This window comes from Perognathus longimembris, chromosome 10, assembly GCF_023159225.1.
Source record: "Perognathus longimembris pacificus isolate PPM17 chromosome 10, ASM2315922v1, whole genome shotgun sequence".
NCBI classification, from domain to species: Eukaryota; Metazoa; Chordata; class Mammalia; order Rodentia; family Heteromyidae; genus Perognathus; species Perognathus longimembris.
The window spans coordinates 54831063-54858142 of NC_063170.1; the positions used below are offsets into that span (position 1 = coordinate 54831063).

Sequence of the window (27080 nt, forward strand, 5' to 3'; positions counted from 1 at the left end):
AGCTATCTACCACAGAACACCTTTTCATTAAAGAAAGAAAATGTAGAGGGTATTCCCTGAGATTTCACAGCTCTTTGAGGCCTGCTTCAGCAAAGGAAAATACTACACAATGGCAGAAGGAAAGAGAGGCAAGGAATTCACATAAAGGATGTAGACTGGGAATGTAGACAGCACTGGAGAACCCGCCTGACATGTGCAACGCCCCAGTTCCATCCCAAACATAAAAAAGAATCAACAAGTAAAAGACAAAGGCTGAAGACAGGTAAATTTAAGAGACTGGGGGGGGGGGGGGTGGGATCACTGGCTTCTTTTTGTAATTTGTAGAGTACTTAACAATCTCTACATTCAGATGTCCTCTGAAGTTCCCCCCAAACTATGAGGTAGAACATGCAAACAGATACAATAATTCCCATTTCACAGGTGTTTTTCACCTGTTTTTTTAACAGCTTTTTCAGAGATTAAGATGCTCTAAACCTAGCACACCAGTAATCCTAAGTACTCAGGAAGTTTAGATCTGAGGATGGTGGTTGAAAGCCAGCCCTGGTAGAAAAGTCCATGAGACTATTATCTCCAATAAACTACCAAAAAAGCTGGAAGTAAAGCTCGAGAAGGAGGAGGAAGAGCAATAGCAGGAGAAGGATGAAGAGAAAGAAGAAAAGAAAGAGAAGGAGGAAGAGGAAGAAGAGGAGGAGGAAGAGAAGAAGGGAAGAAGGAGGAGAAAAGAAGACAAAACAGCAGCTTTAAGTCAACAACCACACAATAAAAGGCAAAAGTGGAGCCAATGTCTTCTCAAGTTCAGGTCCCTCTTTATTTTTTAAATTTATTTACTGTCAAAGTGGAGTACAGAGGGGTTACAGTCTCATACATAAGGCAGTGAGTACATTTCTTATCAAACTTGTTACCTCCTCCTTCATTTTTCTCCCACCTTCCTTCCTCCCTAACTCCCTCCCCCACCCAAGTTGTACAGTTGGTTTACAGCATATTGTCTTCTAAGCATTGCTGCTGCACTGGTTGCCTTTCACTCTTTTGTCTCTCCATTTTGATGTTCCCTTTTCCTTCCCTAGTTCCTTCAGACAGGTACTTCTTGACCAGCGGCTCCACCTTGGATCTCTTCTTCCTTGCTGCTTAGAGACAGAGACTTGCTTGCAAGCCCTTCTCTCTGGAATTTCTTCAATGGTTCTTTTTTTTTCTTTCTACTCATTGTCCTCACTCTGCTTCCTACACACAGGCCTTCTTCCTGTTGCTCTTCCCTTCTATGCTCATTTTGCTTGATACTTCGTCTGTTTTCATGGCATTTGTTTAGATAATTTCCCTAACTTTTGTTCCAACCTACACCTTGAACTCCAGTACCACAACCTCTCTCAACGACTACTGACCAAACACGAGCTAAGCTAAATTCCAGATTCTTCAGAAGTGATGCTGTAAACAAGAGAAAAATCCTGTCTGCATAGGGCTTACAGTCTGGCAACAGGCAGACAATTAGAAGTGACAATTCCATTAATGCCAGGATCAATGAGACTTACAAAGGAAATAAAGTTGAACCTTGAAAGCTAGGGTATTTCTTTCTACTGCTTTATTTTGTGCTTCACTTTTGAACATTTAACATTTGGAACAGGTAAACATTTTATTTAAATGTTTTTTAACTCAAAATAAAAAAAGCAGTCCCTAAAATAAAGACTAGGCTGGGTGTTATGGTACATGCTGTACTACCAGCTACTCTAAAGCCAGCCTTGCAACCTTAGTTACATAGGAAGTGAAGGTAGGTAAAAGCTTGACCCTAGCTAAAAAATAAACTGAATTTTAAAAAGACTGGGAGCATGGCTCAAGTGATTGAGCATTTTCCAAGGAACTACCAAGGCCCAGAATTCAAAACCTAATACCACCAAAAAATAAAAACCTAGCCCAAAGGTCTAAAACTTGATGAACTGAGATTATATTGATAGTAAAATATATCTAAAACAAAAGACCACCCCCCCCGCAAAGATCCCTGTTTAAAGTGTAATGGTGCCACCTCCCCAAAATTCATATGCTAAAGTCCTACGCCAAAGTCTCAGAACATGGGATCTTTAAAGATGTGACTAAGGTAAATGAGATCATACTAACAAGCCCAAATCCAACATGACTGGTGTCTATTGTAACAGAGATGTGTAGGTGCAAATAAGGAAGGACCACATGAAGACCCAAAGAAGACATCTGCCCACAAATTGAGGAAGCCTCAAAAGAAAGCAAACCTGCTGAATTCTAGATCACAGACTCGAGCCACCAGGAGGCAGACAAAATCAGGATAATGGTTAAGCCACACCGCCTATGGTACTTGTTATGGCAACTAAAGCAAACTAATATACTTCATACTATCAACTCTCAGAAAAATACTGCTTTCACAGCTGTGGTCATATGGCAAATTTGTGTAATTTGAAACTGAAGCTCTCTCTTCCAAACTATACATTCCATGAAGTATCCAGCCCACAGTTAGCTCTTGAGCTCTCAGCACAGGCTGAGAACCCTTTGATTATCTTCCCTCTGACAGGTAAGGCTTATGTGCTTTTCTCTTCAATGGCTCTTGGACTTTACTAACAGACTATGGGAGAAGTGATGGGCTATCGATTTCTAGGTGAAGGCTTAAGAGATTCCTAGTCTCTGTCTGTCTCTGTCTCTCTACTCGTCTCCCCTCTCCCATCACTCCATTCTCTCTCCTCTTTCCTCTCTCGCTCTGTTCTCTTTCCCTTCTCTCATTCACTCTGGAACCCAACCAAAATGCTGAGATGGAACTAAGCCACACAAAGCAGCCATGTGCATGTGCCAGCTGACACTCCCAGATGAGGTTACAACCAGCAGCCAGCAATAACTGCTCAACATGTGCATTAGGAATCTTTCAAGATGAACCCAGCTACAGCTACTATCAGAGCACAAGCACATGGGAGTCTCCAAGCTGGGAGAAGGGATGATTATCAACTATGAGAAATAATAATTGTTTTAAGCCACTATACTTGGGGCTTCAAGTGCAGTCATGCAGAAATAGATTGCCTATACACTTCCTATTTGTTCAGTGAAGTCTTTTCTCAGATATTTCTTGAAATTTTTGTTAATACTTTGGGATATCTCTGGGAACCTTGGCATGTGAGCATTCTACCTTTATTCCCTTACTGATAGATTCTCCAGCAAAGTCGTAGTTAGAAATATAATCTTTCTGCTAATCAATTATCTCAAATATAAGTATGATCTTTCAAAAATGTAGTAAGAAAAAATCATCATAGACACAATAGTTCTGTGTGTATGTGAGTGTGTGTGTGTGTATACACACAGGTGCTTGAACTCAGGGCCTGAGTGCTGTCCCTTAGCTTGAGCCACAGCTCTATTTCCAACTTTTTGGTGGTTAACTGAAGATAAGACTCTCACACTTTCCCATCTGGGTTGGCTTCAAATTCTGGTCCTCAAATCTCAGCCTCCTGAGTAAACAGGATCATAGTCATGAACCACAGGCACATAGCTCACCATAGCTCTTAGTGTTCCTTCCATCCACAGTCATGTAAAAGAGAGCCCTACATTTTGGGTCATAAAGTATCCTGGTTACTTGAGAGATACAGCATCCCTGGCTTCTGCTTTCTCTCCCAGACACACCAGCCATATCAAAGCTGCAGCCATCACCATGGAAACCAGCCTGGGAAGAAACTCAACATTCTTGGTCAAACCCTCTATACTGTCATCCACAGGGAGCTCTGTAAAGAACCTTGTATTTAAGTAAAAATGGTTATTTCAGACTCTGGAAAATACCCATTGTTTTCTCCCAATCAAGCCACAAGAGAAATTCAAAACAATAAAACTAAATGAAACATTTTCATATCTAACTGCCTTGCAAATAATAATGTCTACTTGTGGGAACTACTAACAGAAGCCAGACAGACCCAAAGCCCCAAGGATTTTGGAGCACAAACTGATTCCACTAAGAACAGAGATTATGAATAATTAAGGACATGACTTAGGGGCCACAGGAACCTCAGTGGAAGTTCGGACACATTTACTTATTCATTCAACAAACACTGACAGTATACCCACTATGTCAAAGGCACTTGGTTAAACACTGTGAAAACCCATGGCACCATAACATACTCCTTAAATATTGACCTACTACCTCTCAAACACCAACCAGACAATAATCTAACTGCTGGGAAAAGAAAGGTGATAAAATAAAAATCTTTACAGAGCTTTCATTCCTATAGTGGAGACAAAGAAAAACATTTAAATAAAACAGCATGATTATACAGAGCAAATAATATGATGAGCCTCCTTTCAGAGCCACAGATAAAGCCGGCACTTCTATTCAAACTCTAGACATCACGGTTTCATTATCTGTGTAATGAACAATATTATAGTGGGTGGTCATAAGGATGAAAATTAACCATATAAATGCTTGAATTCAGTGGCATGTGTAAGATGGCAGCTATACTTACTATTAATATGACATGTTAAAATACTCTGAATAACACTTCGTGGGAGAGGCAAGCCACCATAGGTCCTGACTCCTGAGCATCCTGCGAAGAATGCTGGGTCCTGATTGCTCTTGGCCTGGACCACTGCTGGAGGCTGTCTGCAGTGAATAGCTGAGACTTGAAAAGCTGAGACTTGAAATAATATCTCCATCCCACAGAAACCTTGCCACAATGGACAAATTCACCAAGCTCAGAATCAGTGAGCTATGAAGCAAATTCACTGTGCATGGTAACGACTTGGACTCCTTAGAACCAGCCCATAGAGATCTGAGCATACAGGGAACTCACACAAATATGAGCACATTCATGCTGTCTGCTGAGCTGTAAATGGTAACAAGTCCTTTGTTATCTCTGGCCCAAGTCTTGTATTTGTGACACCGTAATAGGCCAAAATCATCTGCTTTTAAGGGTAAAATCTCAGATCCTCAAGAACCAAAGCTATCAGAACTGCAGGTGTAACTCAGTGGTAAAGCACAAGGCCCTGAGTTCAAACCCTGCTATTTAAAATAATCAAAAACAAAAAGAATCATTTCTTCTCTAACACTACAAAGCTTTGTTTTTGTTTTTGTCAGTCATGGGGTTTGAACTCAGGGCCTCAGCACTGTCCCTGAGCTCTTTTGCTCAAGGCTAGCACTCTACCTTCTTTGAGCCACAGTGCTACTTCTGGTTTTCTGGCAGCTAACTTAAGATAAGAGTCATAAGGACTATCCTGACCAAGCTGGCTTTGAACCATGATCCTCAGATCTCAGCCTCATGAGTAGCTAGGATTATAAGCATAAGCCACTAGCACCAGGCAAACTGCAAAACTTTTTAATAAGAGTCTGAAGTGTCATCATCATGAGGCACAACCTCCACCACCACCACCTCCCCGCCATCTTACCACACACACACACATACAACCATAACCACCACCATCCCACCAATCCTAACTATCCCACGTTTTTGTTTACAATTGCTTCTGAGGCTGGCAGTTTATTTTGTTCCTCACCACTGAAGAAATATTATAGATATTAACAATGGTGTTTTGTTCTCCTGCAAAGTTAGAAAAGAACAGGGACCACACACTTAGCTTTAGAATCAACACAGGAGATAGTAAAAAAGGAGATAAAGGTAAAAAGTCAGAGAGAAAGAGCAAGCCAAAGAATCACAAAAACAAAGAAGGCTGAAATGCTGCAATTATAGTATAATCTATAGATTTGTTTTCAAACTGCAGACTTCCCCAGGAAGAGAAATGATCTCAGACATGTAGGTTCTAATTAGGAATGTTCTGCAAAAAGCCATCCCCTCAAAGACATACCATTCTTATCAGATGGTAAGAACAATGGTCTATAATACATGTTAAAGCAAATGAACGCACACAACGCAGTTGTAAATTGCTCAGGGTCAGAAATTTTTTTCTTGATTTCCTTATAGCATTTTCTTCCTTCTGGAACAATGTTCTTGTTCTTTTTGTTTTCTTTTTTTATCAAGAGCAAAGGTATTTTTTAAGCTTAACTTGCTAAAGCCGTTACCTAAGGCTTCAAATCTGAAATCCATCTTTCATCAGGTATACTTATACTTCTGGGAGCTTGAAAATTCCAAATGGACTAGCATCAATCTATTTCATCTTGCCTACACCAACCAATCCTGCTTTTCTTGCTCATTACCACTTAAGTAACTAGCATAGGTCACAAGCCCATGCCAGCAAATGACATAGCATATACCAACAGACATGTTCATACAAGCACCATTGCTTCAGACACACATTTTGTTTGCTTAAAAAAGAAATCACTGGGGGAAAAGAAGTAGATTTATCACTTTTCCCAGGTACTCGCTGTGCTGTGGAATTATTTCATGTCAAGGATAATTGCATCAATGAAATATTTATATGTACTCATTATATGAAAACATTCCATTTTTATAACCAAGACTTTTTTGGTGTGTGATGTTAAGTAAGAGAACAGGATGAGGTTGGACTGTAGAATTCATTCTGCTTAGGATTTGTAAACCCAGGAAACTAGAATGAAGGCAGCATGCCCATTCAGCTGAGATGTCCTAGTGAGCAATTGTGCGTGGAAGTAGTGTGTTGGAACACAGCTTTCAAAGAATTCACATTATTATTGGGGGGGGGGGGGGCGGGGGAGAGACTCTAGTCTCTCTGAAAATGTATTGTAAGAATAAGACAAAAAAAAAAAAACCCACCAGGATTCCAAGAAAGTATTAACCAAACTCCTCAGGCTCCCTTGAACTGTTTCAAATGAAAGGTGCCCTTTTCTCTTCCTCTTTGGGGCTATATGTATCAGACAGCATCTACCTAACAGTGAGGTACTACAGCAGATGCAAGATGGCCTAAAGATCTGAAGGAGGTGATGAGGACACTAAGAGTGACATACAGAGTGTCAGATATGTGACAGGCCAGTGAATGGTAATCCCAAAGAGATCTCTATAATCTCCTTGTTTTGTTTTGTTTAAAAAAAAAAACCCACAGAATTTAGCATAGGCAAGGCTGTGAATATATTTCATCTTGAGGAACTGCTCTGAGGAGGAAAATAAGAACAATAAATTCTCCTCCACTCAGAATTGATTTCTCCATCACTTACTCTAATGTGCAATGCATAGAAATGAAGAGAAGGGGCCAGGTACAATTACACTGCCACAGAAACAAACTACCTTATTTCACAGAGTGCTAGGAACAGCGGGGAAACTGCAATTCCTCCCTTGCTAACTGACTCTGAAATCCCCAACTCTCCAAAACCATTTAATTGCTTATCTTCCCGGGGAATGTTTACTCCCTTGCTTGGCATTCTCTCTCCCAGAGCCATGCCTGCCTAACAATTCCTGGGTAGAGCCTGTCATAATTCTTCTTCATGGGACCCAAGATGAGTGGAAATTTCGAGTAAGTCCTGCATTGAGTGGGTATATAAGGAAGCCTCTTCTGCACCAGGCTTGTGTGCTGATTCTAGGACTTGTAGCATGATTTTAAACGAGGTTTTCCAAACAATGTGACAAGCATTTCTATCACTAACTCTAGAATGCAGTAACTGAAAATCAAGTTAACTAACCTGGGCAAAAAAGAAATATACTGACAAATGTTGTAAGCAGAAAAATGCCCATACCCAAATATACCCATGGAACCACAAAGGTATGTCAGTCTTTGAGGCAAAAGGGCCTTTGCAAATTAAGATTTTCCGGATGGGGTGAACTACATACATCTTGGAAAGGGAAAAACCTTCTCTGGCTTTGGTCGAAGAAAGCTGGGATGACAGAAGCAGAGCATGAGTGCCAGTGATAAGAAGATACTAGTTTAATACAAATTACTAGAAAGTCACAACTCTGCCTCAAAACCCAGATGGACCCAGGGGCTTCTACAGTTCACAGAGGCCGGAGATTCTGCTGAACATTCTACAATACTTAATAGAGCCTCTGGCATCCTGTAACACCATCCAGAAATCTCTTCTGCAATAGGTCTACCAAAGGCATGGAGGTGATTCTAATTGACCCAGTTTGGGTCACTCTGATTCCAGAACTAATCACAGTGACCATGAGGATAGGTATTATCCCAATTGGCTAAGGTAAGTCATATATCCTCCTCTTCCATCGAACAGGATGCCAGCTGCAGCTGCACACAGGCCATAATACACACAGAATGGTGTTAAATAAAACTTTAAGGGCATAAAAATAAATACAGAAACCACTAAATGGCAATCTATGAACTATCTATGTAAATATAATTTTGCCTATTATGTAGAAATTCCAAAACAATGTAACAGCTATTACACTATTTTAACATATCTGTTATATATTTTAACTTAAATGAACTATTTCATGTTGTTTCATAGTTTGACTTTTCTAATTTACACCCCATAAAGTGAACAGCGCTCTATATCAATTAATATTCATTTATGACATCACCCTAGTACATACTATTTTATTAAAGAAGTTCCACACTTCATCTGCTCAATCCTAATTTTGTATATTTGGATTTTTGCTAATTGTGTGTACTATCAGTGTGAACTTTTAAAAATACTATTCAGACAGCCAAACTAAGCAAGTGCACCTTCTTAATTTTCACCTTCCTTAGAACTCTCACTCACCCACACCAGTGGCTGACTAGTGTTCATTTACTATCAGCACCAACTTCATGCCGTTTCAATGGAGTCCTAAGTAAACCACTGGAATGCACATTCCACAGAGCAGACTTATCTGTTTTCTTTCTGGCTGCATCTCCAGAATGTATGGTGATGTCTAGTACTGGAAAAGTGCTTTGACAAACATGTTCGAATGGAAGAATCTGTATCTTTCATGTTCATAGGGGTCTCCCATCCTTCTTGTCCCATCCCAGGCAATCTGTACGATGATACACAAGTGTGTGAGAGGAACATACACATACATCAGCCCTCAGTGAGTTGGCTCTAATCCCCAGGCTGAGGCTGAGCCCCAAATTCTTTTCTAATTCCATCCTACTTTAAGTTCCTCAACTTCAAATAAATCTGGACCTCAGATGTATCATTCATTGAGTGTTTCCTTAGCCTGCCTAGGCTCTCCCAGCTAAGATATGACCTCATGCTCACTAAGGAAGACCCACTGGCCAATTCACTGGTTCACTCTGCAAGACTACATACAACCACCTGAGTGGCACAGGCAATGTCGCTTTCTCACCAGGAAGCAGCCAGGAAATCTCTGGAATGGTGGGTCTGTCAGAGCCTTCCTCTACCTAAGCCTTCTTCTTCTTCTTCTTTTTGGATTAGAAATCTTGTATCTATTCATTTATATTAAAGGTCAGTTGTCTGTGCTGCTATTCTTTTTTTTTTTTTCAAACCCACATGAATCACTGTGGCATCCAGTTTCTAATCACAAAGAAAAAGCTCCAGTCCATCTTTTAATATTTTTTTGAAAAATTCCTGACATTACAGAACTAAACTGAAATGTATTAATATTCCACTCTTACATTTTCCATAACAAACAAAAATTCACAAGCCCCCCAATAAAACCCATGAAAAAAAGGGGGAAGCTTATAAAACTATGATCTCAGCCTTAACAGCTGAACAGAGAAAGGAATTAATTAAAAAATCACGAGTGGATGATAAAGTGTGCAGAAACTGAAAATTTACGAACTATTTAAAACCTGGATTCGCTGACTGTTCAGAAACTACACAGATGGATCATGGGTGGTGGAGGTGAACAGGAGAAAGGGATTATGGATGAGTCTGCATTGTTCTAGCTGCTCCCCATGCCACCCGTCTCCTAGGAAAGCCTGATATTGATTAGATACTGAGCCAGGCAGCAGATCCATTGATGGTGACCTGCCTATCAGTAGATCCTTCCACTGGGTTCGCAATTTTGATCTGCGCCCCATACATCTGATGGATCTCATTGATTTTGACGCCCTGACGCCTGATTATGCAGCCAATCAGATCATTTGGAATGGTGAGTTCATGAGAAGTAGTCTGAGCAGATGCATCCAAACCTGCCCAAAGCCTTTCACCTCTGGATAGCTGGATTCAATGCCACTGAATCCGGTGTTGCCATGCGTCATGAGAAAATGAGACTGTTGCATTGCGAATTGGTGCAGCTTGGTCAAATCTGGCTGTGGAATGGCATACTGTCCTTGAATGGTATAGGCCTGACCACCTGCAAAGATGACTGGAGAACTTGACGTCTTGGGCCGGTACAGGATGGTCACACCCTTCAGAGGGGACTGGGAGAGAGTCTCCAATAAGACCACGCAGATCTGTTTGACACACTCAGTGATGAATTGCGGAATGCCAGCAATAGTGATGGCCCGCTCAGATGAGTTGGGAAGCATATCCCCTGCCACCTGGACCTGAGCCCCTGAACTCTCTCATATTTCCTTGATCTTGCAACCACCTTTTCCAATGAGAGAGCCACATTGACTAGTAGGAACCACCAGCCTTATCTACTTGCAGCTATACTATTGGTCATAGAGCTGCTATGTCCAGTTCCAGTTTGTCACTGATTGTAGCAAAGGCTTTGAAGATGGCATTAGTGGGTCCGGCCAAAGTGATAATTCTCTCAGGACAATTCCCTTCTGAGATGATGATACGTGCACCACTCTCCTCGCTCATCTTCTTAAAGGATTCTCTTTTCTTCCCGAAGATACTGCCAATTTCCTATAACGGATAAAACTTTCCATGCATAAGTAGCCGGATGGTGAGAGCGACATTTAATCCACCTTCAATCACACCAGTGTCCATGTCGAGCAGTGTTATAGGGAGCTGGACTTTGAGTGATCAAGTCTTTGGTCACTGTTAGGGGTGAAATCCAAAAACTGCAGGCACGAGGCGACTGAGGGGAAAATGGGCTGTGTTGCTATTCTTAATAATCTATGGCATGGGACTTTCCCTCCACTGTGGCCTTCCTGGAGCTCATGCTTGAAAGGCTAATAGGGACTTATGGGATTTAGAATAACATATTTTAGTAGACAAAACCTTGAACAATATATTCTTGCCTTCCTGTTTTAAGAATCCTAATTTCTTAAGGCCAATGTGTGCCTCTGGGTGATGGATCACATAGACAAACATAGGAGAGAAAAGCATGACATTCAAACTGTCCTCTATTTTCCTTCCCAGACCTGCTACCCAGTACTGTGCTCCCTGCACAGTACTTTCCCAAGCACAGCATAATGAGAGAAGTTTCCATGGCTAAAGAACAGAGTTAACCAATTTGTACAGAAATGTTGAGTGGCAGGTGGTGTCCCCCCTGCCCCCCCATTTTGCAGATGAGGAAACTGAATGTAGGAAGTCATGCGGGCACAAGTACTGTAGCTGTGATGTCTCCATCATTGTCCACCATCTCTTGTGTTGGTTTGCTTGTTTAAGAAAAATCCCTGGTAACAGCTGAGCTGGATGATAGAAAAAAATGACCTTGGCTGCATCTTCTTTCTAACAGGAGTAAACTCTTCAAAGTCAAACAATTTATTTTTTACCTCAAGTACAAAACATGAGAATCACACATAAAGCCTTAAGAAATTTTTAAATAGCAAATGTCTCACATGAACAAATATAATTTAGGTCATTATTGGCCTATATTTCAGGGGGGAGGGGAACACCACCCATCTGAGCTTACAGTAATCTCTGTTCCTTCAAGTAGATGCTTGAGAAGAAAGAAAAATAAAAACAAAAAAGAAACCACTTGAATTATATCTTTGATTTTTGTAGGCATGGGATATAGGCAGCCAATATGAAGATTTGGAATTTCAAATTATGTATGGCTGGGAAGGAACAATGATATTAGATAGTTCCTGGTGGATTCACATCACCTGACTGTTGAAAAAGATACTCAGAGCTGGAGGCCCTAAAAGGAAACCTGCAACAGCACCAAACAGCTTTCATACCAGATATGCCACATAAAACTATACAGGGCCCTTGGGAGGGGCTGAGTTCCTCTACCCCAAGGTAATTGCAAAAGTAAGCTGAAGCCAGACACCAGTAGCTCACACCTGTAATCCCAGATACTTGGGAGGCTGAGATCTGAGAACTGTGGTAAGAGCTAGTCTGGGCAGGTAATCCATGAGACCTTTATCTCCAATAAGCTACCAAAAAAGCTGGAAGTAAAGCTCAAGTGGTAGAGTGCTAGCCTTGAGCAAAACAACTCAAGTACAGCACCCAGATCTTGAGTTCAAGACCCAGGACCAGGGCCAACACACACACACACACACACACACACACACACACACACACACACACACACACACACACGGCAGGCTGAATGAGACTTTTCAGGTGCAGAAACAACAGGAGCAACACCACCATCAAGGCACTGGTTCTGAAACTTCAACACCCTTCTGTAAGGGCTTTTCCTCCTCACAGGGCTCTGGATGAGAGACTTCAATTTCATAGATGCTAGATTTGTGACCTATCTGGTAACTCCATGTAAAATGGGCAATGCCTGCCTCTTTATACAGAAATTCCTCTCCGTTTTTAGGATGTTAAAACAATAACAACAACAAAATGAGTAACTACAACATGTGAAACCCACATCATCATCATCACAGTTCTAGTGAAGAACTCATGCTTAAAGTGAGAGGAAAGAAATCTTAATCAGCAGGAGGGCTTCATTAGAGCCTCGAGTATTTAACTGTTAGATGAGTGTGAGTGCCAAAAGCAAAAAAAAAAAAAAAAATCTTTGTGTGAAAATCACCATGTTGGGGGATCAGATAAGGAGAGAATTTGCTATATGTACCTGTGAATATATGTATTTTAAAATATATTTTAAATAATATCAGCTGTTCACACACAGACACAACATAATTTCAAACCAATCTTGATTCTCCAGGCAAAACTCTGACAATGAGGGGCTTGCATGGATTGTTTTATTAGTCTGAACACCAGGCATCTTATAAAGGACCATGTGTTTTCTTCCACGCCAACCAGGCTTTAGAAAAAAGCATATAGGAAAGGTTTGTACATAAACTCACATGGTCCTGTCAAAATGATGGTGCAGTGGTGGAGAAGGGTAGAAAGAGAAGTGGTTACCATAGAAACAAAAACCACCACACAGTGGAGTGATTCTGTCTTATGTCTCCAGTTCTTGTCAAAATGACTTCCTCCAGGTAGCCTTCATCCATCCAGAGGAAAAGTCCTTTAGGAAGGACTTCTATCCCTCTGAGGCACCCGAGTCAGTGGGTAGGAAATTCTGTGCATACCTGGCTCAGGACAGTCAGTCCAGCCCACTAGAATAGAACCCATGATCCTTGTTATCTGAGAGGTTCTATTCATTACCAAATCCCATCATCCAGATTAAGGCCTAGCACATACAGTGCTCCATGAGTACATTAAATGAACAGATTGATTATCACTATGAAAAACACATCACTAATGGGACCACCACGAATCAAACCTCCTTACTTAGGTTTTAAATCACAAGACCCACCACATGACTTGAAAGAACTCAATTTTGTACTATGTTCAGAAGGAAAGAACGCCAGATATGATCCCAATGCAGGACAGTTGGATTCTTGATCGCCTCAGCTTATGAACAAGTCATTCCATGGAGGCAGGGCATTTCAATGGTTACATTTACGTCTGTGATCTCCTCTGCTTATCATCAAGTCATTCCACGAAGGCACAACATTTTAATGGTTACATTCACACCTGTGATCTCCTCTGCTTATCATCAAGGCATTCCATGGAGGCAGGGCATTTTAAAAGTTTTTTGTTTTTTGTTTTTTGTTTTGGCCAGTCCTGGGCCTTGGACTCAGGGCCCGAGCACCGTCCCTGGCTTCTTCCCGCTCAAGGCTAGCACTCTGCCACTTGAGCCACAGTGCCGCTTCTGGCCGTTTTCTGTATATGTGGTGCTGGGGAATCGAACCTAGGGCCTCGTGTATCCGAGGCAGGCACTCTTGCCACTAGGCTATATCCCCAGCCCGAGGCAGGGCATTTTAATGGTTACATTCATGCTTCTGTTCTAGAACCATAATCTGAGTTTGAAACTTAGCTCTGTCACTGTGTACACTTAAAAGGATCATTTTACTTGTGTGTGCCCTTGTGTTTCTCCTTGAAAAATATGAGGAGTAACAGGGTCTATTTCAAGTGTTAATTATAATAATGTACACACAAAGATGAATAAAACATCCTCAAGTTTTTAGGATGGCACTACCCACACAGCAGCAAATATCATGAAAGACAGCAGAAGGACAGGGGAGTCCTCTGGCAGCATTCCATGGACTAAGTCCCACAAAATGATAGTGGCAAGCACATGACAAGAAGGCCATCCTAAAACCAAAGCTGGTAGAAGACATGTGGGTTAGACCTTGGCCCCTTTCTGATACGGAATAGAAAAGAAGGAATGCAAGGGGCATTGTTGAGCCCAAGCTAAAGATGCTGAAGACAGGACTTAGTGCATTTCACTGTAGCCAACATAAACCTGGAGCAATCCAGCCTTAGCTCATGACCATAGGTGGAAGAATTAAGAGCACACAACTCTGCAACTATATATGCTGGCCATACTAATTAAAAATTTTAAGAGTCTAAAATAACAAGAAAAACATAAGAGCTGCACCTTTAAAAAAAAGGGGAGGAGTTTGATTCACAGTAATTTAATTAGCAATAAAAATAACAATAAGAGAAACTATTATATAAAGGGTTAGTAGTCTGGTTGCTTCTCAAATATTTCCTGGAGTCAGTCTAGCAGGGGGAATGTAATTTACATGAACATATTCTTGGCAAAGAAAGTATAGTAAAGAAATATAAAATTATGCAAAGACTTGTTAAGATTAAATGAATTACTGCTGCATACGAATCAGTCTTTTTTTAAAGAAGCTATACAGTATAAAATAGACATAGTCTTGTAGTTGATTAGATTTATACCTCCATCTTATTTAAACTAGGCCACCTGGAGAAGAAGATAATCCAATGCTTTTTATATGAAACACCTTGGCTTAATATTGCACAATGAGCAACCTTGCTTTTGAATTAAATTATGTCAAAATGGAAGTCTAGGAGAATCGAATCCTCAGTGCGTGGGATGCTAACTATTCAATCTGGATAAGATATTGAGTCTCCAACACTGGATAATTATCGCAATGTACACTTTTCTACAATTGAGAAATGGATTCTGAAGCTCTACAAAATCTCTGGAGATTATCCCAGAAGGTGAGCATATACTGTGTGTGTGTGTGTGTGTGTGTGTGTGTGTGTGTGTGTGTGTGTGTGTGTGTGTCCTGTAAAGTCTTTTTGTTGTTTTTTCTCCAGTTTAAAAAATATTGTAAAGGTGATATACAGAGAGGTTACAGTTCCCATGATTCAAATAATAAGTACATTTCCTTTTGAAGAGTGTCATCCCTTCCTCATTTTCTCCCAGTTTTTTTCCTCTTGACTCCCCCCCAGCCCCAAGTTGTTTAAGTTGATTTCCAACATCGTATCTGGTGAGTATCACTGATGAATTAGTTCACCCTTTGTCTCGCTGTTTCTGTGCTTCCCTTTCCCCTCTCCAAATCAGATAAACCTACACACAAGACAAAAAGTACAGAAATTAAAAACAGCAACAAAAGGAAAACAAATAGGAAAAAAAAAAGCTCCAAACAGTACAATAAAAAAAACCTCTTGTTTCTTTTTCTTGGGGTTCATGTCAATGTGCATTGTTTTATATGATCATAAGCATGTAGCTTTTAAGGTTAGAGCACTAGGTGTCTATAGTCCTCACAAAGCCTGAGAATCTCTGATTAGTGCCATCTTCACTTTGGAGATAGCATCTTAAAAATGGTCAGAGAGAAATGATAGTGTTTTATACCAATCAGAAGAAAGGCCACCATTGGTAGTTGTGCTATAGAGCAGGCCTTCTCAACGGGGGATTCTAGACACAGTGATATTGTCCACACTGGGGAGTTTGAGTGGGCCTTAATGGAGCCAAGGCCCCAGGATGGTATCCTTATTCTGTGAGCATCCTAAGTGCTCCAATTCCCCCCAGAGGGTGACAACCATGACATGAAAAATGTGAGAGGAGGAAGGGATGGAAGTGGAATCAGCGTTAACAGAAACATGGAAGGAAAGAAAGTACTTAGGACAACCACCTATGGATACCAATCATGAGACACAGAAAAACATGTATACTGCAGGACTTATAAACTTAATATTCTTTTAGAATACTCCCTTCGATGTGGTCATGGAAAACTGTAAAGAAATGATGTTGATGTAATCCATCCACTGACTTGACAGCATACAGACACTCATTTTTAATGGAGTTTGAATAGTTAAGAATTTACACAGCACAGTTTGGGAACCCCAGCTTGAGACACTTAGTTGGTGTTACTTGAACTTCATTCAGTAAGCAGTTAAACTACATCTGAGTTATCACAAATAAATATGTAACAAAGAAAGAAGTAGCAGTGTGTTCCAAATCTAACTTCCAATGAGATGTTTTATTTTAAAAAAAGAAGATGGTTTGAGGTGTAGTTCAGTGGCACAATGTGTGGTTAGCATGCACTAGGCGCTAGGTTTGATTCCCAGCATCACATAAGAGAGATGAAAAGAACAGAGGGAGGAAAGGGTAGGAAGGAAGGGAGATAGGACAGGGCAGGACAGAAGGCAGAGGTTATACTGGGAGAAAGTGAGTAATATGTTGGAACTGCCTAAATGAATCCTATGACTTATGAAATATTTCAGGGGTATTTATTCATTCTTTCATTCATTTTCATTTTATTTAAGGAGTAACCATGAGGGTCTTATATATGCTATAGGCATATCTTAATAAGTCATATCTGAATCCCATATCTGAATAAATCATCATACAAGGTAGGCAATGCAGAATTTACCATTTATAGACAGACAAAAGAAATTTAGATATGTAGAAGAACACAGAAGGCTCATTATGTTTTTAAGTCTGACGTATCAGTATAGGTGATGTGCTGACATGGTTGAAGGCGGCATTTCAGGGAGCTACTTCAGACTGGTTGAGGGTAGAAGGCTTAGACTAAGTAGCTATCACCAGGGCTGAGTATGTGCACATAAGGAGGAGTCAGACAAGCAAAGAGTTGAGTAGAGAGACTGCCATACTAGGTTAATGGTAGGTACAAAATGTTTGGTTTGGTTTGGTGGCAGTAGTGGTACTTTAACTCGATGCCTAGGTGTTGTCTCTTATCTTTTATGCTCAATGTTGGTGTTCTACCACTTGAACTCCTGCTCCACTTCCAGCTTTTTGGTGGTTACTTGGACATTAGGCCTGGGTTGCCTTCCAACCATAATCCTCATATCTCAGCCTCCTAAAAGGCTAGGATTCCAGGCTGGAGCCACCTGAATTGGGAAATGCTTTGAGATGTAAATGACCTTGGAGAAACAAACAAACAAGAGTAAGTTGAAGCAGGGCACTCTATGAGAAGGGGATGGTTGGTGGCTTATAATGAGGCTGCAGTCCAGGTCGGGGAAGATCTCCTCGGGTTGTAGAGCCCACAGATGACTGGATCGGTGGGCCAAAGAAATGATGCAGAAGATGATCACATTTGCTATTTATTTGTTTGTTTGTTTGCTTATTTATTTTCGGTCATAGGGCTTGAACTCAGGGCCTGGGCACTGTCCCAGAGCTTTTGCACTCAAGGCTACCACTGTGAGCAACAGCACCACTTCTGGTTTTCTGGTGGTTACTTGGAGATAAGTGCCTCATGGACTTTCCTGTCCAGGCTGGCTTCAAACTATGGTCCTCAGATCTCAACCTCCTGAGTAGCAAGGATTATAGACATGAGCCACCTGTACCTGGCACATTTGCCTTATCAATATTCTGTCTAGGACACCATTATTCTTAACAATCTTCTATTGAATCTTATGTGAGAACTTGAAGACAAAAACCTTTTCAATTGCATAAGCACTATTTTTCAAGTAGAACTCAAGTATATAAAGAGCCAATTTTTTTTTAAATAGCAAGTCTCTACCTTGATTCCTAATCAATACTTCCATGACATTTTCTCACCAAATGATAACTTACAGTGTGTAATAACTTTTAAGATTACAAAGAAATGACTTACAGTAAAGTCTAATTAATTCTGACCTAATTAAGTCAGATTTAGTAAAAATCTGGACCTGCAGTAGTGTGAGTCTATGTTCTGCTTCATCCAATAAAAAAGGGAGAAAGAAAGAAAAACGATTTCTACAAATTAGCAAGTAATCAGAGTAGGGAGGGCAGTATTTACTCTGAAGAGAATAAGCTATATGTTTATATAGTACCAAATGCCAATTACAAAGTGCTTATGAATTTATTATAGGTGATCACCAAAAGATCTCTATTCTATTATGTGACTAAAGCTTTCTGGTCCTTTATTAACTTATTTAAAATTACATAATTCCTACTTGAAAGTTTTCAGTTAGTCTAGTGAGTTGTAGTACAAGTTGTTGCTACCTTAAGTCATGTGACTGAATAGACAATGACAGACTTATTAGTGAAATTGCTGTCTACTAATACTCTGGGCATAACACTATGAAAGGGGATAATTATAACAGACATGTCTTATACAGTCACTAATAGCCTAAGCTTTCTCGGGAATTATAAGTGCACTAATCTCCAGCCAAAGGTTCTGAAAGAATGCTGAGTCAAACTCAGAGAAAGGATTGCCAACATCATTCAACTAAACATCATCGTTACTGCCCAGCAAAGGCAAGTTCCTTGAGGAAATCTATGCTCTCCTTCTTTGGAACTCATCTTTGAGTTTCCCCATTACTAACACACAAAAACCTCTACCTCTCAGTCATTCCAGTTGTTCTGGGAATCAAGCCATAACCGCAGCCTCCTGGGAGAACCTCTGAACTAGCCCACTGTAAATACAGTACTGAAGTCTAAGTCTCAGACTAAACCAGATTTTAAAACAAGCGGTTAGGAAATAACAACAACAAAAAGAATTACACTAGAATTGCCATACTATGTAACCCTGCTACCTCTGATCGTTAAACAATAGGTTCAGAATGACATAATTAAGTCAGAAAAGCTAAATTCCTTCTTTCCATTTCCTTTTTTTTCTGCTACTACTTTGGACCTGCTGTATGATGAAAAATGTAAAGTTGGCCACATATTTAAAAAAAAAAAGTCTAATTACATTCTCATCAACATCTGTCTTCCTCTTCAAAAGAAAGTAATATTTACAGATTGAGACAAGCTATACTGCTGTCTTTTCATCTGGTTCAACTGGCAAACATATCCATTTCATCATTTGACTTTTAAGGTGTTTACCCTTAGGAATGCTTTTGGCTGAAAGTAAAGTGAATCCCCTAGTAACAGTGGCTTAAACAGTGAATAACTTTTTTTTTTTCTCACAGAAATCTGGAGGAGAGAGATTTCTGAAGTTCATTAGGCTCGTCAACAATACTGTGAGACAAAGAGATGTCTGTTATTCCACCATCTCTATATGTTAGTTCCTTCCTCAGATTTGTCACTTCATTTATATAAAATAAGTGATATATCTGAACGACAACCTACAGTCATTCAAAGCAAGAAGGGGAGAGGAAGTTCAAATGACTGGCCTCTGTAGGTGTCTGCCTCTTTTATTCAGGAAGGGAATCGATCCCACTTCCTCTAATGTCTCATGGGCTGGAGTTGCATCACATGTGTAACAATAGACCAGTGTTGGAATGGAATCTGCTGACCAAACTGACTTAGACCAATCGTGAATCATCAGATCTCCATTGCCTGAAATCAAGTAACCATGCTGACATGGAATCAGAATACAGATAATAACAACAAAAGACAGAAAGCTCCTGGGTAGACTAGGACAGAAGTATATTCCACATGTTTCCTGAAACAGAGGATCTATGAATAAGTAAATGGCCATTAAAAGAGAAATCAGCACATTTGCAGTTTCATCTAAAGGTAGAACACTAAGGGAGGTAAATGTTTTCATTTACGTGGCAATTACCCAATGAAAAGAAGCAAGATGATAGGATGTGATGGCTTACAACTATATCTCAAGTTACTTGGAAAGTAATAATTGGGAGAATCCAGGTTCAAGGCCACCCAGGGCAAGAAGACTCCATCTCAATCAATAAGTTAGAGGAGATGGTATGCACCTGTTGTCCTAGCTAAAGGAAGCATAAGTAGGATCATCATCCAGACCAGCCTAAGAACGAGCATATGACCCTATTCAAAGAAGACCCAAAGCAAAAAAGGGCTGCTCAAATGGGAGACTGTTTGCCAGGAAAGCACAAGCCTTGCATTCAAACCTCAGTATCACTAAAATGGAAAAAGAGAGAGCAGAATCAAGTTACCTTTAGAAATATCTCCTAGCTTCAAACTTTAATGACTGTATAACTCAAAAAGTAACTGCCGGGCATTTCTTTCAGTTTCCCTGGGAAATTTAAACGCCCATTTAAAAATGTATGACCTATACCCCAACGATTTAATGATAGTATACAAAGCAAAGAGAGAAGTTAAAAATACTGTTGGGGGAAAAAAAAACTGTCCTCATAGAATCCTAGCTTCCAAAGCAGACTTAAAACCATCAGACCTACACATGGCCACAAACATGATCATATGGCCAACTCAAACACTGGGCTATAGTCTGGCTAAAACTGAATTCTAGCAGCATGTAGTGAAACATGCATTTATACACAAATTACCTGTATTTAGTGCTCTAAATCATATGTAGTACTTCTTCAAATTCAGCCAATAAACTGGTGCTGGTAGCTCACGCCTATAAACCTAACTATTCAGGAGGATGAGCTCTAGAATTGGAACGGAACCAGCCCCGGCAGACAAATCTTCATGATTTTTATTTCCACTTAAACAGTTTTAAAAAAAAAAGCCAAAAGCACAGGTGTGGCTCAAGTGGTAGTGCACTAGCCACAAGTAAAATAACCAAATGAGAGTACTAAGTCCTGAATTCTGAGTTCAAATTCTAAGACCAGGGAATGGGGGCACAGCCAATACCACCTTGTGCTTATCTATTACCAGGAGTCAAAGATTAATATTTAAAAAAACCTAAGTACTGACAAAAGCCAGAACTGGAACATAAGGTATAATTTCGACTCCATTTATGCCAAGTTTACACATACAAGGCGGAATGTATGCCTATATTTTAGAAACTGCCAGATATAATATTGCTCACTGATTATTTATGGTTCAAATATAGTATTAAATGTTAAAAGATCACAATTAAACAAGTCTACTATAAATCTTGTGAAAATACTTCCCCCCTTAAATTACATCGCCTTCTAGTAGAAAACATCAATGTAAATCAAACGTAGCTCCTTCTAACCTATTCAGAAATAAAATAAATTACCATCTTGGCCTAAAGATGAAGCCATAAAAATTGGAAAGACAGCAGAAGCTACATAGCAAAAGCTCCTGCCACTCTTTGCAATGTCTCTGTGCAAAGATTATAGCTCCACTTTGGGGGCTATGCAAAAGCCAAGCCAAACATACATGCAAGCATGTAGGCTGGATCTTAATGTTGTGATTTTATGATACGAAGTCCTCTACACACGCAGGGGTGCACACGCATCCACACATACACACATTCAGACACTTCTCTTTGACTTCTGGGAATAATAACAAGCAAAAACCTACTCCAAAGTACACGTTCATGTGTCCTCATACATCTTCTATGAGGTTCGTGTGCTCTCAGGATTTGCTATGGGAGGAAGAGAGGGGAGGAAAAAGCTCCTGAATCATTTCAAACCAGAACCTCTGCCCAGATTTCAGATAGCAAGCTGCTCTCCATTGCCCTCTAGAGGATTCTGTCAATACAGCAGGAAAAGAAGAAATGAGAGGACTTAACACTCCCTTCTAATAATTTAGAATAGGAGAATATATATGGAAATGGTTTCAAAAGCAGATTTATTTATAACACATAGAATTCTTTGGAGATATGTTTTTGCATTTCTATTATCCTAAGGAAATTACTCACAAATCTTGCCTGACATTATATGTCACACAAGTTCACATCTTTAACGAATAGTTTGCCCCACTCCACATACAATCCACTTTGTGGCATTTATATATATCCACTAAGTGAAGGCATTGGACTTACATCAAGAACAGTTTCAAGTATTAAAAAGATGAACTATGACTCCGTGATTCTTGAATTCACTGATCTAATGAGAAATGGGCTAAGGTGTAAAACATCAGGGAGTGGTAAAAGACTGTGGAGAACTGGAGATCTCTTCACATAAAGGGGCAAGGATTAAGGTCTTTTAAATTTTTTTAGAAGACAAACTTTGTATAAAGAGGCTTCAGTATACATACAATAAACTTTTATCAAACTCAACTCTATAGTTTTCTTCCTTCCCTCCCTCCATCCTTTCTTCTTTCCTTCCTTCCTTTCTTCCTTCAGGTGGGTGTGGGTGTGAGCACACACACACACACACACACACACACACACACACACACACACACACCAGTACCAAGGCTTGAACTCAGGGACTCATACTTGTTTGGCTCTTCCAATCAAGGCTGGCACTCTACAACCTGATAGGTCCCCTTTTGACTCTTGGGTGGTTATTTGGAGATAAGAGTCGCATTGCCTTTCCTGCCTGGGCTACCTTCAAACTGTGATCCTCAGATCTCAGCCTCTTGAGTAGCTAGGATTACAGGCTTGAGCCACTGGAACCTGGTTTGGGCTACTTTCTTTTTAAAAACATTTTTATTAAAAAATACTTGTTTCACAAAGGGGTTCGAGTGTGACATTTCTGAATAAGCAAAGGATGTATAGCAGTCAAATTCTTTCCCATCTACATGAATCTTTCATAACTCTCCCTATAGCTGTTCACTTATAACAGTTTTTGGTGTTGGTTTCATCACTCTATTTTCACATGTGTAGTACTTCTGTAATGCTCAGCCCCCAGGTCACACTCTCTTTCCCCTCTATTCCCTGGGTCCACCTCCAATAGTTCTTCTTTCACAATCACATTATATTATAACTGTTTTGTTAGGTCTCGATTCCACATATGAGCAAAGATAGGATATTTGTATATTTGAGCTTAGCTTATCATACTTAATACAATGAAATTTATCTGCTGTCTGTGTGTATAAAACAGAAAAATAATCTCTGCATATTTTTAGACATCTGAATAACCTTAAAACACTGCATTGGTGGAAGAAGAAAAAAAAATTAACAATGACAAGATACTGGATTTAACCCACCAGAGCAGACACTTGTGGTATAAGTTCATCTGTTGCAGCAGCAACCCAGAAGAAAAAAAAAAAAAGAATCAGAAGGGAAACTCCATCATCTCATCCATCTCTCCCACAATGAGACTCATCCCATCAGAAACCCAGCTGGCGTGTAGGAAGAGATGTAGCAGATGTGCTCATTTGAAAACTGCCTAAATCTTCAGCCAGTCCCTTCTTTGGGGTTTTATCTTAATTTTGAAGCAAAATAGCTTTCTACGGCCTATTAAAGCATAAATGAATCACTGTGAGTGCCTGAGCTATTTCTCCCACTGTCTGCTCAGTCCAGAGGGGGCAGAGCAAAAGGAACCATCTTCAGACTACAGGGGCCCAGGTCACTGCCGTGGTTATCTCCCCAAGGGAAGAGCAACAGAGATGCTGTTTAACTGAGAGGTTCCAAGTGTTACTGTGTCCATCTTGGGTCTCATTTAAACTCTATTCTAGCCTTCTGCTGTAATGAACTTCCTTTTGCTAAAATAAGGATATACTGTCAGTTCATTTTCTCCACAGCTGATAGACCAACAGATAGCACACAAGGATGAGCTGGAGAGATGCCAACTCATTTTATGTGCAGGTTAAATATATTATCTTATCTACATAACCTTTTCTATCATTAGCCCAATCTATATTTCAGCAGTATTAAAAACTCTGCGGAAACTACTTCCAATTTAAATACATGATTGATGAAGAATTCTTGAGGGACACAGAGTTTCTAAAATCTAATAAAGTAGCCACATGCCCTTGAATATACACGCACATATTCATTAAGTTTCTAGGAAGGCTATTTCTACCGTCATGCCTGAGTTAAGGATGTCAGAAAAGAAGGGGAAAAAAGGAGAAAAACAAAACCTAAAAGTATTCTTCATGTAGAAGCTTCTCTCTGAATTTACTTTTTGAAGCACATACCTGTGTACACAATTATGTTACTTAAATGGCTCATACCTATAATCATAGCTACTCAAGAGGTTGAGATGTGAGGATCACTGTTCGAAGCTAGTCCAGGTAAGAAAGTCAGTGAGACTCTTTTTTTTTTTTTTTTTTTTTTTTTGCCAGTCCTGGGCCTTGGACTCAGGGTCTGAGTGCTGTCCCTGGTTTCTTTATGCTCAAGGCTAGCACTCTGCCACTTGAGCCATAGCGCCACTTCTGGCCGTTTTCTATGTATGTGGTGCTGGGGAATCGAACCCAGGGCTTCATGTATATGAGGCAAGCACTCTTGCCACTAGGCCATATTCCCAGCCCTTCAGTGAGACTCTTAACTCCAATTAACTACCAGAAAACTAAAGTGGCACTGTGGCTGACGTGGTAAGGCGCTAGTCTTGAGCAAAAAGAGCTCAGGGACAGTGCTCAGGCCCTGGGTTCAAGCTCCATCACCACTATCATCAACAAATATCTGTTTCCTCAATTCTTATTGATTATATAATGATGTTATTCATAAGAGACCCAAAGCTAAATTCAACAATAGATAAATGATTCCTAATTTCTGAATACAGTCCAATAGATGCTTACTGGAATCGTGCTATATTTTAGCTTAAATTTTGCTTTTGAAAACCAAGCGAGTCATGTAGATTAAAACTTACACTTCGGTTGGGAGTGTGGCTTAGTGGCAGAGTGCACGAAGTGGCATGCACGAAGCCCTGGGTTCAATTCCTCAGTATCTAATAAACAGAAAAATCCAAAGTAGAGTTGTGGATCAGTGACAGAGTGCTATCCTTGAGCACAGAGAGGCTCAGGGACAGAGCCCAGGCCCTGAGTTCAAGCCCCAGGACTGGCAAATAGATGAATGAATAAATGAATGAATGAGTATATAAATAAACTTACATTTCTACTTTATAAATGCTTGCTCAAGTGTTCTAATAATAGACATAAAGAAGATGTTTTATATTATTTTGGCTGTGTACTTTTACAGTAGATAATGCTCATTTTTAAAAAGCATATGGTGTATGTGTGGGGTGTGTGTGTGTACATGCGTGTGTGTGTGTGTGTGTATGTCCAGAAAAAACAATAGAAAATGTCAACATTATAAGTAATTTATTTTTGGTCGGTCATGGGGTTTGAACTCAGGGGGCCTGGGTGCTGTTCCTGAGCTTTGTTGCACAAAGCTAGAGCTCTACTACTTTGAACCACAGCCCATAGTTTTCTGATGGCTAGCTGGAGATAGTCTCTCATGGACTTTTTTCCCAAGCTGACTTCGAACCACAATCTTCAGATCTCAGCCTTCTGAGTACCTAGGATTATAGGTTTAAACCACCAGAACCTGGAAAGAGAAGTCATTCTTAAGGGTGCAGTAGACGATGAGATCAATACAAGGATTCCACATGCTTGGTACTTTGTACAGAAATTATAAATCACTATAAATAACATTGTCACTAGGCCAGGCAACCTAAGATGGCAAAGACAAGAGTGAATGTGGTATTTGTGGATCTTGCTAAGGATTGCAATCCAATGGAATCCCCTTCAGCTGTTTAAAACATGTGATGCCCCCACCACTACCAGAACAGCATATCAATGAAGATCACTAGCAACAGCCTAGGGAAAAGTAGGACATTGATTAAGGAGACCTGGTTTTTAAAGGATGCTCTTCTTATTCCAATAAGATGTCATGGAGACCCATGCATATTAGCCTGATCTAGGTCATCTTGGTTCACTATGAATCAAGGTACAACCCCAAAACACAACTCTTACCTAAGACACTCTACCAGTGAAAACATCCACAGAAATAAACTGACATTTTTAAGGGAATCAGACACTCAGGGTTGGCTATCCAGTTGCCATCCTCTCTCCCCATTGTTCAGCTTTCCTACAGGGGGCTTTCATTGCTGTCATTTGACATCAAACTCATTAGAACTCTTCTCAGCAATAGCAGCAGCCTCATCTATCTGCAATCTGACATTGGTGGTGTTTTAATTAAATCAGTGGAGCTCCATGTGCAAGAGCAGAATTGAGCAGAACACAATTTGAATCAGCCAGGATTCTCCGGAGAAAAAGAATATAGGGTACGGGCAGATATAGGAAAGGAGGCTAACTATAAGTATAAACCCATGTGATGATGGAGGGCCAGGGGTCTCAGTACAGGCTAACTTCAGACTGACAACCTGAATGGTGTTTTCAGTGGTACAAGCCCCCAAACCAAAGCTCAAGAAAGACAGAGGAGGTTGCACTGATGTAATAAGAAACAAGAACCACAATGTCCAAGGACAGATGACCGTGGATATATCAGCTCCAGGAAAGAGGATGAATTTGAGCCTCCAACATCTGTGGATTCTAACTTGGGACCCCAAAAGACTGCACGATGCTCTCCCACACTGATTAAGGCAAATCTTTAATTAGTCAACTTATTTGGTTGTTAATTTCTTGCAAAAAGTCTTTGGCACCTACCAAAAAAGAATGTCTTACCAGTTATCTGAGCATCCCTTTACCCAGCCAAAGCAACATAAAAATGTAATTCTCACTCCATTAATTTCAAGGACAACTTCATTGATGGAATGTTATAAGCACTTGTGCACCACCCAGAAATGAATGTTGATACCATCCACTTGTTTCAAGACTTTGAAAAGTGATGGACAGAAGGATGGGTGGATGGAAGAATCTTCTCTCAAAATTAATTTTTAAGAAGCAGTTCCTCAGAAGTAGACATGGTGGTGATTGCTTGTAATCCCAGCACTTGACAGTCAAGGCAGAAGGATAGGTGTTGAAAGTCAAAATGGACAAGATAGTGAGATCCTGTCTCAAAATAAGAAAGAAAAAAAAAAAAAGCAACTTCTAATGAAGGCTAAGTCACGGAAGGCTAAGTCATGGAATTAATTAACTTATTCAGCAGGTTATGACCAGTTAGAATCCAGCAATGTGCCAAACGCTAGGAAATGCAGCAGGGACCATGGCTACCATGCAGTGCAGATCCCTTATGGGTAAACAGAGTGTTGTGACAACATCTACAAGCTGGGGATCTGAGAGGCTGTTTGAATGGCTTCAATCACTCCTCACTCCCAAACCCCTGCTGCCACCCAGTGCCGG

At 40.2% G+C, this 27080-nt stretch overlaps 1 protein-coding gene, 2 long non-coding RNA genes and 1 pseudogene across 21 annotated transcripts in view; 1 reads left to right on the forward strand and 3 right to left on the reverse strand.

Moving 5' to 3' along the window:
* The window catches only part of Magi1 (membrane associated guanylate kinase, WW and PDZ domain containing 1), a 548751-nt gene that overhangs the window by 308304 nt on the left and 213367 nt on the right, over positions 1–27080 (reverse strand). The window lies entirely within an intron of this gene.
* LOC125358730 lies at positions 1695–15126 on the reverse strand. The gene is made up of 3 exons (XR_007212376.1): positions 14043–15126; positions 5546–5551; positions 1695–1706 (listed from the first exon to the last, which is right to left on the reverse strand). It is a non-coding gene; the product is annotated as an uncharacterized LOC125358730 (long non-coding RNA).
* Positions 9583–10782, reverse strand: LOC125358726 (annotated as a pseudogene). Its single transcript, XR_007212372.1, has one exon. The product of XR_007212372.1 is annotated as a poly(rC)-binding protein 2-like (transcript).
* On the forward strand, positions 11406–26604 carry LOC125358731. The gene is made up of 3 exons (XR_007212377.1): positions 11406–11417; positions 14575–14581; positions 25664–26604. It is a non-coding gene; the product is annotated as an uncharacterized LOC125358731 (long non-coding RNA).